General features: G+C 44.2%; 1 protein-coding gene across 2 annotated transcripts in view; it reads right to left on the bottom strand.

The window, feature by feature from the left end:
• NSD1 (nuclear receptor binding SET domain protein 1) overlaps nucleotides 1-5,995 on the bottom strand; it is a 136,857-nt gene extending 130,862 nt beyond the window's left edge. For both annotated transcript variants that reach the window (XR_503746.2, XM_008050430.2), the window contains exon 1: nucleotides 5,953-5,995. The gene's annotated coding sequence lies outside the window, so the exon portion shown is untranslated. The remainder of the gene's footprint in view (nucleotides 1-5,952) is intronic.
• Nucleotides 5,996-10,830: the final 4,835 nt, after the last annotated feature.

A 10,830-nucleotide genomic window follows, 5' to 3' on the forward strand; every position in this document is an offset into this window, starting at 1 on the left:
TGGGCGACAGAGTGAGACTCCAACTCAAAAAAAAAAAAAGAGAGAGGGAACCGAGTGGAGATGAGTGAAGAGGGAGAGAAACAGGCAGGGCCAAGGACATCGGCCGACGGACTGGTAAGTTTGTTTTATAGAAAGAGAGAACTCAAGCATCATTTCTAAGGGTTTATGCCTTAAATTTTGGAAAAACGGAATTGTCAGTCATTAAAAATGGAAAAGACTATGGGAGAAGTAGGTTGCAGAAAGAAACATCTGGAATTTGGACTTAAACAAGTATAAAATTCCAATTTCACCAGTTTCACCTTCCATTAAAACTGCCAAAACCACGTATATATAACTCAGGAGTTCTGGAAAGATTGAGGCTGAAGGTATAAATTTGGGAGTCATCAGAATTCAGATAAAAGACCATAAAGACACAAACCGGGCACAGTTGCTCATGCCTGTAATCCTAGTACCTTAGAGGTGGGGCCGAGAGGATTGCTTGAGCCCAGGGGTTCGAGACTAGTCTGGGTAAATTGGCGAGACCTCATCTCTACAGTAAAAATTTTTAAATTACCTGGGCATGGTGGCACACACCTGTAGTTCCAATTACTTGGAAGGGTGAGGCAGGAGGATCGCCTGAAACCAGCAGGTCAAGGTTGCGGTGGCCATGAGTATGCCACTGCACTCCAGCATAGGTGACAAAGTAAGACTCCGACTCAAAAAAAAAAAAAAAAAAATTACTTCAGAAGCCAGGCACAGTTGCTCATACCTGTAATCCCAACACTTTGGGAGGCGGAGGCAAGAGTATTGCCTGAGTCCAGGGGCTCAAGACAGCCTGGGCAACTTGGCGAGACCTCAATTATACAATAAATCAAAAAATTGGCTGGGCGCAATGGTGTATGCCTGTGGTTCCAGCTACTTAGAAAACTGAGGCAGAAGGATCACCTGAGCCCAACAAGTCAAGGCTGTGGTAGCCATGAGTATGACACTGCATTCCAGACTGGATGACAGAGTGAGACTTCTACTATAAAAAAAAAAAAATTACTTCAGAAAGTAACGATGCTATTACCAATATGAAAAACTAAAATGTGCATAAGAAACAAATGTGAAAGAAAAAAAAGAGCGACCTTCCCCCACCAAGGGAAAGGTTCAAAAAAGAAAGGAAAAGAAACAAATGTGGGCCGGGCTCGGTGGCTCAGTCTGTAATCCCGTGCCTTTGGGAGGCTGAGGTGAGTGGAATGCCTGAGCCCTGGGTTCGAGACCCGCCTGGGCAGCGAGACCTCATCTCTACAATAAATCAAAAAATCAGCCGGGCGTGGTAGCGCATGCCTGTAATTCCGGCTACTTTGGAAGGCTGAGGCGGAAGGATCGCCAGAGCCCAGCAGCTCGAGGCTGCGGTGGCCAGGAGCGGCCACTGCACTCCAGTCTGGGCGACAGAGTGAGACTCCAACTCAAAAAAAAAAAAAAGAAACAAATGTGAGAGAGGCCCAAACTTCACCTGTACAATGACCATTTGTATACCTAACCCTACACTGTACCCTACATCTTTAAAATAAAAAATAAAAATGAAAGAAATTGCACATTTTAATTGTTAAGCATAGAACTTTGAAGGGTTTGTTTTGGAGGGGGGAGGGTTGATTTGTTTTGTTTTGAGACAGGGTCTCACTCTGCCACACAGCCTGGAGTGCAATAGCACAATCACGGCAAACTGCCTGCAGTCTTGACTTCCCGGACTCAGGAAATTCTTCCATCTCAGCTTCCCAAACAGCTACTGCCAGCACACTTGGTTGATTTTTTTGTACAGATTTTTTGTCTTGCTATGTTGCCCAGGCTGGCCTCAAACTCCTGGGCTCAGGTTATTTTCCCACCTCAGCCTTCCAAAGAGGCTGGGATTATAAACACGAGCCACAGTACCCCGGCCATTTTTTAAAACTATATTTAAACTTGCCCAACAAATTTTTTAATTTCTCCTGTGTTCCACTAGGCACTTTGGGATATGTGACTATTGTCTTACATATGTATCCCTAGAGTAGTACATGTTCAGATGTTTGCCAACATCTAAAGTTCAGATGGATTAACTTTAATTTATGTCAGGCTAGGTGGCTCGACCTGTAAACCCAGCACTTTGGGAGGCCAAGGTGAACGGATTGCCTGAGCCCGTGAGTTCGACACCAGCCAGGGCAACGTAGTGAGACCTCATCTCTACAATAAATCAAAAATTCGCTGGGCATAGTAATGCACACCTGTAGTTCCGGTTACTTGGAAAGCTCACCGGAGCCCAGCAGGTCAACATTTGGGGTGGCCATAAGTATGCCACTGCACTCCAGCCTGGGCAACCGAGTGAGACTTCAACTCAAAAAAAAAAAAAAAAAGAAAGAAATATAGTATTTCTTTATAGGTATTTTATAAATATGTTGAGAGGCACATAATCTAAGAATGAAACAAAAATGCCCACAACCAGGCATAGTGGCACACACCTGTAAACCCAGCACTTTGAGAGGCCAAGGCAAGAGAGTTGCTTGAGTCCAGGAATGCAAGATCATCCTGGGCAACACAGTGAGAACCTGTCTCTATTAAATTAAAATTAAAATCTTTTTTAAATATGAGCCCACCATCTATTTGGAATAGAGAAATGAGGAAAGTAAAATATTTTAGCTGCTGAGGCAAGAAGGAAGTTCTAGGAAAAGGAAATTGGCTAGATTCATACTAGTAGCAAATTTCTCAGAACAAACATCCAGAGGTGATGGTCAAGATAAGAACAGCTGGATCCCAGCCGGGCTAGGTGGCTCAGTCTGTAATCCCAGCATCTTGGGAGACGGAGGCGAGTGGTTCAGCTAAAATGTTTTTTATTGAATGTGTATTTTATTCCAGATAATGGGGTTTCAAAAGTAAATGACCCTTTGTCCTCATGAAGTTTAGAGACTGGTGGAATCAATAAACATAAACTGCCAAGTCAATATAATGATGAGCTAAGAGACAGGCATTTAGTGGAGAGGCACCTAGACCAGCCTAGGGCAGTACATGGTGGAAGGAGAAAGGAATTCTAGGCAGAGGGGACAGAAGGGTAAAGAGCACAATCTGCAAGACAAAGTTTGGACAGCTGGGTGTGAAGCTTTTGAGGAGGGGGATGGTGAAATATGAGACTGAAAAGAGAAACACTATCTGGGTCCTTGCTGTTTTTAATTCATGAGGATCTAGCTAATCTTTTTTTTTGAGTCAGAGTCTCACTCTCTCACCCAGGCTGGAGTGCAGTGGCACACTCACGGCCACGCCAGCCTCGACCTGCTGGGCTCCAGCGATCCCTCCGCCTCAGCCTTCCAAGTAGCCGGAACTACAGTTGCGTGCTACCACGCCCAGCTAATTTTTGATTTATTGTAGAGATGTGATCTCACCAAGTTGCTCAGGCTGGTCACAAACCTGCGGGCTCAGGCAATCCACTCGCCTCCATCGCAGAGGTAGTTTTCTTTTTTATTTTGATTTATTTACTTTTTTTCCTTAAATTGGGGTCTTACTCTGTCGCCTAGACTAGAGGACCGTGGCACTATCAAGGCTCAGCCTCAACTTCCTGGACTCAGGTAATCCTACCTCTTCAGCATACTGAGTAGCTGGGACTGTACGCACACACCATCATATCCAACTAATTTTTTCTATCTTTTTGTAGAGACATGGTCTCAGTATGTTGCCCAGACTGCTCTCAAACCCATGGGCTCAAGTAATCTGAATGCCTCTGCCTCCCAAAGTACTGAGTTTACAGGTGTGAGTCACTTCTTTTTTCTTTTTTTGGAGACAGTTTCCCTCTGTTGTTCATTCTGGAGTGCAGTACTACAATCACAGCTCACTGCAAACTCAAATTCCTGGGCTCAAGCAATTCACCTGTCTCATCCTCCCAAGAAGCTAGGACACTAACAAGTCCAGCTAATTTTTATTTTTTAATTTTTTGAGCCAGGTGCAGTGACTCAAGCCTGTAATTCCAGCACTTTGGGAGGCCAAGGTAAGAGGACATCCTGAGTCCAGGGGTTTGAGACCAGCATGGGATACTTGGGGAGGCCTCATCTCTACAATAAATCAAAAAATTAGCCGGGAATGGTGGCACGCACCTATGGTTCCAGCTACTTGGAAAGGTGAGAAGGAAGGATCACCTGAGTCCAGCAAGTCTAGGCTACAGTAACCGTGAGCATGCCACTGCACTTCAGCCTGGGCAACATAGCGAGACTCCAACTCAAATAATAATAATAATAATAATAATTTTTTTTTGTAGAGGTAGGGTCTTGCTATCTTGCCCAGACTGGTATCAAACTCCTGGACTTACATGATCCCAACGCCTCGGACTCCCATAATGCTTGGATTAAAAGCGTGAGCCGGCTGGGCTCGATGGCTCAGCCAGTAATCCCAGCACTTTGGGAGGCCAAGGTGAGTGGATTGCCTGAGACCACGGGTTCAAGACCCACCTGGGCAACTTGGCGAGACCTCATCTCTACAATAAATCAAAACTCAGCCGGGCATGGTAGCGCGCACCTGTAGTTCCAGCTACTTGGAAGGTTAAGCGGAAAGATCACCGGAGTCCAGCAGGTCAAGGCTGCGTTGGCCGGGAGCAGCCACCACACTCCAGTCTGGGCAACAGAGTGAGACTCCAACTCAAAAAAAAAAAAGCGTGAGCCACTACACCCAGTTCAGAGTTAGTTTTCAAGTCATGTTCCTTAGAGTTAGTGCTCTGGAGAGCCCCTCAAGAGGACAGAAAGACGCAGGTTCGAGACCCACCTAGGCAACTTGGCGAAACCTCATCTCTACAATAAATCAAAAACTATCCGGGCGTGATAGCGCGCGGCTGTAGTTCCAGCTACTTGGAAGGCGGAGGCAGAAGGACCGCCGGAGCCAAGCAGGTCGAGGCTGCGGTGGCCAGGAGTGGCCACTGCACTCCAGTCTGGGTGACAGAGTGAGACTCCAACCCAAAAAAAAAAAAAAAAAAAAAAAAGAGGATAGAAAGGAAAACTGATTGCTCCATACCCAAAATCAAAGTAGCTCCATTCCGCCCTCCCCCCACGCTTTACACTGATGTTCTGTATGAGATTTCATTCGAATCATAAAAGGTTTGAAAACACAATTGAGGCCAGGCACGGTGACTCACACTTATAATCCCAGCACTTCGGGAGGCTGAGGTGAAAAGAATGCCTGAGTTCAGGGGTTCGAGACCAGCTTGGGCAACATGGCAAGACCTCGTCTCTACAATAAACCAAAAAAGTAACCGGCGTGGTGGCGCACACCTATAGTCCCAAGTTACTAAGAAGACTGAGGAGGAATGATCACCTGAGCCGAGGAGGTCACTGCATTCCAGCCTGGGCAACAGAGTAAGACTCTGACTCGTAAATAAATATACAAATAAGTAAATAAGCAATAAGTCCTATGATGACAGAGGAGGTTCCTGACCTGACCGCTACACTGGAGCCCACTACCACCACCCCCATCACCCAATTTACACTTTGCACCAAGCTACGCATAAATATCATGCTACTACACCTCCATGCACTTATAGGACCCACCAAAGTGATTCTATAGATTCAATATACTTCTTTTTAAAAAAAAAAAAAAAGACAAGGTATCACTGTGCTGTCCAGGCTGGGCTCAAACAATCTTCCCACCTCAGCCTCCCACAATGTTGGGACTGCAAGCATGAGCTGCCACGCCCAGTCATCCTATGTACTTCTTAGGAAGACTCCAATGGCCTATGAGGAAAATGGGAAAGCTAAGCCTAACATGCAAATGGCACTTCACACATGAGGCCCAGGTTCCATACTCAGCTCAGGTTCAACACCCAGCACCTCCATCAAAAAGGAAAAATCACATGAAACTGTGCGTAGCCTGAACAGCCAAACAATACAGATACTTCTCGACTTACAATGAGGTTACATCCCAATAAACACATTGTAAGCCGAAAATATCGTAAGTCGAACCATTAAGTCCAGACGCTCGACTTACTATGTCCAGATAAGCCCATCATGAAGTCGAAAAATCGTTAAGTAGAACCATCGTAAACCAGGCAACATCTGTATTGAAAATAAAATAAAATAAAATTGAAGAACACACACATCCAGAATTCAAAACTTACTACAAACCTACAGTAATCCAAACAGTGTGTACTAACCTAAGAAAACTATAAACCGATGGAATAAAACTGAGAATTCAGAAATAAAGCCTCACAAATATGTTCAATAAATTTTTGACAAAGAAAAGAGAAAAGTCAATGGAAAAAGAATAGTTTTTTTCAGTGGAATTTTTAGAAAAAGGAATAGTCTTCTTATTCAGTGAAAAATAACATTCTTTTTAACAAATGGTACTGAAACAACTGGATCACATCACGCAAAAAAATTAAGTTTGGCTCCTACCTCATTCCATATTAAAAGTTACTCAAAATGTATCAGTAGCTTAAATGGAAGAGCTAAAACTATAAAGGTCTTTCAAGACAAGAGGGATAGTGTTCTTAACCTCAAATCTGGCAAACGATATTTAGATTTGACATGAAAAACATACACAACAAAAGAAAAAACAGACAAACTGGACATCTAAATAAAAATTTTTTTGAAACAAATGAAATTTTCAGGACTATCAAAAGAACCTACAGAATGGAGAAAACACATGCAAATCCTATCACTTGTAAGGGTTTAATATACAAAATACATAAAGATGACTTACAATTCAACAAGAAAAAGGAAAATCCAATTTCAAAGTGGGCAAAGGACCTGAACAGAAACTTCCCCAAAGAAGATACACAAATGGTCAACAATCACACAAAACAAATGCTCAACATCACTGGTTAATGGGGAAATATAAATCAATACCACAATAAGATATCCTTTGACATCTATTGGGATGACTTATTTCCATTTTTCAAAAATTGGAATTAAACACTGGGAAAGATATGGAGAAATAGCAACTCCGATACTTTGCTAGTGGGGATGGAAAGTAGTACAGCCACTGAGAAAACGTGGTAGTCTGTCAAAAAGGTAAACATTCTTAGCTGGGCGTGATGATGCGCTTCTGAAGTTCCAGCTACTTGGAAGGCTAAGGAGGAAGGATCGTCTGAGCCCAGCAGGTCAAGGCTGCAGTAGCTGTGAGCGTGCCACTGAACTCCAGCCTGGGTTACAGAGTGAGACTTCAACTCAAAAAAAAGGTAAAGATTCCCCTCCAAACCTCATGTTTACATGGGAGGAAAAAAGTTAAAGACAAAACTGTCATACGACCCAGAAATTCTACTACTAGGTATATACCAAACAGAAATGAAATACAGTTCTGAGCCGGGCTCGGTGGCTTAGCCTGTAATCCCGTATCTTTGGGAGGCTGAGGTGAGTGGACTGCCTGAGCCCGCGGGTTCGAGACCCGCCTGGGCAGCGAGACCTCATCTCTACAATAAATCAAAAAATTAGCCGGGCATGGTAGCGCATGCCTGTAGTTCCGTCTACTTGGAAGGCTGAGGCGGAAGGATCGCCGGAGCCCAACAGGTCGAGGCTGCGGTGGCCGGGCATGGCCATTGCACTTCAGTCTGGGAGACAGAGTGAGACTCCAACTCAAAAAAAAAAGAAAAGAAATACAGTTCTGGGCCAGGCTTAGTGGCTCAGCCTGTAATCACAGCACTTTGGTAGGCCGAGGTGAGTGGATTACCTGAGCCCGCGGGTTCAAGACCCACCTGGGCAACTTGGCGAAACCTCGTCTCTACAGTAAATCAAAAATTAGCTGGGCGAGGTAGCGTGCTCCTGTAGTTCTGACTACTTGGAACACTGAGGCGGAAGGATTGCTGGAGCCCAGCAGGTCAAGTCTGCAGCGGCCGGGAGCGTTCCACCGCACTCCAGCCTGGGTGACAGAGTGAGACTCCAACTCAAAAAAAAAAAAAAGAAAGAAAAGAAAATACAGTTACGTATAGGAATGTGTTCTGAGAAATGTGTCATTCAGCAATTTCTGCGTTGTGTGAACACCGTAGGGTTCTGTGTACTAGACCATACAGCCTACTCCATACCTGGGCTATGTGGAGTGGTCCATTGCTCCTCCACTACAAACCTACACTGTATGTTACTATACTGAATACTGTAGACAAATGAAATAAAATGATAAGTATTTGTAAATCTAAAAATATCTAAACTTAGAAAAAGCACACTAAAAATAGGGATTATAACATTGTGGGACCACCATCATATATACAGTCCATTATTTACTGAAACATTGTTACAAGATACTGTATATATCTATGTACACAAATGCTTTTTGGCTAGCATTCTTTAAACAAACCAAAAGGTGAGACAAAAATATTCACCAATGGATGAATGGAAAAAAATTGTGGCATACAAATAACATGCAATATTATTCACCCATAAGAAAGAAAGACGTTCTGACATAGGCTCCATGCATGAGTCTCAAAATCATTATACTGAATTAAAGAAACCAGACACAAAAGGTCACATATTATGTTTTCATTTCTATGAAATATCCAAAAGAGGCTAATACACAGAAACAAAGATACTGATGATTGCTGGGACAGGAGTAACAGATGTATAGGAAGTGACTGCTTAATGGGTATGCCATTTCCCTTTAAAGAGACAAAAATGAGCTAGGCTTGGTGGCTCAGCCTGTAATCCTGCGCCTTTGGGAGGCTGAGGTGAGTGGATTGCCTGAACCCCTGGGTTCGAGACCCGCCTGGGCAGCGAGACCTCATCTCTACAATAAATCAAACAATCAGACGGGTGTGGTAGCGCACTCCTGTAGTTCCGGCTAATCGGAAGGCTGAGGCGGAAGGATCGCCGGAGCCCAGCAGGTCGAGGCTGCGGTGGCCGGGAGCGGCCACTGCACTCTAGTCTGGGCAACAGAGTGAGACTCCAACTCAAAAAATAAAAGTGAAACGAAATGAGGCCAAGTGCACTGACTCATATCTGTAATCCCAGCACTTTGGAAGGTGAAGGCAGGAGGATGGCTTGAGGAAGACTTCAAGACTAGCCAGGGCAATCCAGCGAGATACCTTCACTATAAATTTTTTTTCAATTCAAGTCTTACTCTGTCACCCAGGCTGGAGTGCAGTGGCATGCTCCTGGCCACTGCAGCCTCTACCTGCTGGGCTCAGGAGATCATTCAGTCATAGTCTTCCAAGTAGATGGAGCTACAGGCACACATCACCATGCCTGGCTAATTTTTTTATTTATTGTAGAGATGAGGTCTCACCAAATTGCCCAGGCCGTTTTTGAACTTGTGGGCTCAGGCAAACCTTTCACCTCAGCCTCCAAAACGGGCTGGGATTATAGGTGTGAGACATTATGCCCAGGAAAAAAATTTTTTAATATAAAAAAAAGACATAAAATGATTTGGAAATAGATATAGGTGGCAGTTATGCAACATTATGAGTATACTAAAAATGCCACTTAAACTGCTTTTTATTTTTAAGAGTTAGCACCAGGTTCAGTGGCTCAACCTGTAATTCCAACATGTTGGGAGGTCACCAAGACAGGAGGGTTGCTTGAGCCGCGGAGCTCAACACCACCCTGGACAACATAGTGAGACCTCCTCTCTACAAAAAAATCAAAAATTAAAATTAGTCAGGCATGTTGTGCACACCTGTAGTCCTAGCTGCTCAGGATGCTGCGGTGAAAGGATTGCTTGAGTCCAGGAAGTCTAAGATGCAGTGAGCTATGATGGGGCTACTGCATTCCAACCTGGACAACAGTGGAAGACCCCTACTCAAAAAAAAAAAAGAGCCAGGCATGATGGTACACACCTATAATCCCAGAACATTGGGAGATGAAGGCGAAAGGATTGTCTGAGTTCAGGGGTTGAAGACGAGCCTAGACAACATGACAAGACATAATCTGTACAATAAATAAATAAAAATTAGCCAGGCGTGGTGGTGCGTGCCTGTAGTTCCAGCTACTTGGAAGGCTGAGGTGGAAGGATCGACTGAGTCCAGCAGGTTGAGGCTGCGGTGGTCATAAGTGTGCCACTGTACTTAAGCCTGGGCAAAAGACTGAGACTCTGACTCAAAAAATTTTTTTAAAATTGAAAAAAGTTTTAAAATGGGCAAAAAGAAAGATTTTAACATGGTTGGTGACAATAGTTGTGTAACAGTATGAAAATACTTAACATTTAATGACAATGAAGTAGACAGCTGAAAGGGTTAAACTTGGTTTTTTTTGCTTTTTGTTTTTTGTGGTGATGAGGTCTCACTATGCTGACCAGACTGTTCTCAAACTCCTGCCCTCAGGTGATCTTGCTACCTCAGTCTTCCAAAGTGCTGGGATTACAGGCATTGCAGGCATGACCCACTACACCTGGCCAAGGTTTTTTTCAGTTTTTGGATTTTTTTGAATTGGAATCTTGCTCTGTCACCCAGGCTGGAGTGCAGTGACATGCTCATGGTCACCGCAGACTCAACCTGCTGGGCTCAGGAGACCCTTCCACCTCAGTCTTCCAAGTGACTGGAAAAACAGGCATGTACTACCATATCCATCTAGTTTTCTTTAATTTATTATAGACGAGATCCTGCCATGTTGCCAAGGCTGGATCTTGAAATCATAGGCTCAGGCAATCCTCTTGTCTCCATCACCCAAAGTGCTGGGATTACAGGTGTGAGCCACCATGCCTAGAAAGGGTTACTTTTCTGAAGTGCCAAAATCATTCTGTCTGGGCAGGCACAGTGGCTCACACCAATAATCCCAGCACTTTGGGAGGTCGAAGACAGAAGACTGCCTGAGTCAATGATTTCAAGACCAGTCTTGGCAACATGGCAGGATCGTGTCTCTATAATAAATCAAAAAAATTAGTGGGAGCCGGGCTCGGTGGCTCAGCCTGTAATCCCGCACCTTGGGAGGCTGAGGTGAGTGG

The sequence above is a fragment of the Carlito syrichta genome, unplaced genomic scaffold, assembly GCF_000164805.1.
Source record: "Carlito syrichta isolate Samal-C Ts95f unplaced genomic scaffold, Tarsius_syrichta-2.0.1 Scaffold145531, whole genome shotgun sequence".
Classification (NCBI taxonomy): Eukaryota; Metazoa; Chordata; class Mammalia; order Primates; family Tarsiidae; genus Carlito; species Carlito syrichta.